Raw genomic sequence first — 1,232 nt, forward strand, 5'->3', positions numbered from 1 at the left:
GGCGTGGTGGTGTGCGCCTGTAATCCCAGCTCTTGGGGGCTGTTAATAGGCCGATTTCTACAAGTCCCACCTAGTAGTAAGAACTTGAACACCCTGTAGACCCTTCCCTAAAATACAAAGAAAGAAAGAAAGAAAGAAAGAAAGAAAGAAAGAAAGAAAGAAAGAAAGCAAGCAAGCTAGAGCTAGAAGAGCCAGGGGTAGTGTTGCATGCTTGCAGTCTTAGCACTCAGGAGGATGTAGTAGGAAGATCTGAGTCAGAGACCAGCCAGGGCTACACAGTGAGTTCAACACCAGCCTGGACTACGTGGCAAGACCCTGTTATCTTAAAAAAAAATTTTTTTTTATTCAAAGGAAAATGATTCCCAGCCTAGAATTCTATACCCGGATATATTATTAAGCTCCAGTCAAAATAAAAATATTTCTGGGCTGTTGAAAGTCTCAAGTTATCTACTTCCCACATACCCTCTCTCAGGGAGCAGAGCCCGTGCTACACCAAAAGGAGGGGGCCGAGCAAGGAAAATGGGGTGCAAGAGATAGGAAATAGACAACAGGGACCCCTTCCTGGGAGGGGCTGGGGAGCGCAGGTCTGAAGGCGGCAGGAGGCGAACGCGTAGAACATCAGACGTGGAGAAGGACTTGAGGAGACATTTAGACCGCTTGCCGAGGGCTCGGGAGTGGAACCCATAACAGACGCTGAGAAAATCAGGCCAGGGTGGGCCGGAGAGGCACGAGACAACTTGAACACAAAGCAGAGGTCACTGGGGCTTACAGGGCGCACGGAAGTGAATGTGTTCACAGGCACAATAAAGGAAATAATAGGATTTTTTTTTTTTTTTTGGCTGGCTCAGGCTGCTTTAAGGGCGGGTCTGGTAAAGCATGTGGAGCTGGGTATCGAAACTCGGTACCAGTTTCGGTACCCACAAGTTCGGTACCAGAGCTAAGCCGCAAGCTCCCAAGGGAAATAATAAAACTAGATCTCACCAAGGATCGTTTCTTTTGGGAGGACACAAATGTCTTTCTATCTAGTTCAGTCTGGTCTCAACTTCATGGTAACCTTTCTGCCTCAGCCTCTCAAGTGCAGGGATTACAAGCGTTTGCCACCATGCCTGGCTGGACCTCACCAAATTTGAGAGCCTGGTATGTATGTGTTTTTTGTTTTAATATTTATTTATTTTTATTTATTACATTTATTTATTGTGTGTGTGGCCAGCTCAGCCCACCAGGGGGCGGGG

This window comes from Octodon degus, unplaced genomic scaffold (assembly GCF_000260255.1).
Source record: "Octodon degus isolate 3935 unplaced genomic scaffold, OctDeg1.0 scaffold00077, whole genome shotgun sequence".
Classification (NCBI taxonomy): domain Eukaryota; kingdom Metazoa; phylum Chordata; class Mammalia; order Rodentia; family Octodontidae; genus Octodon; species Octodon degus.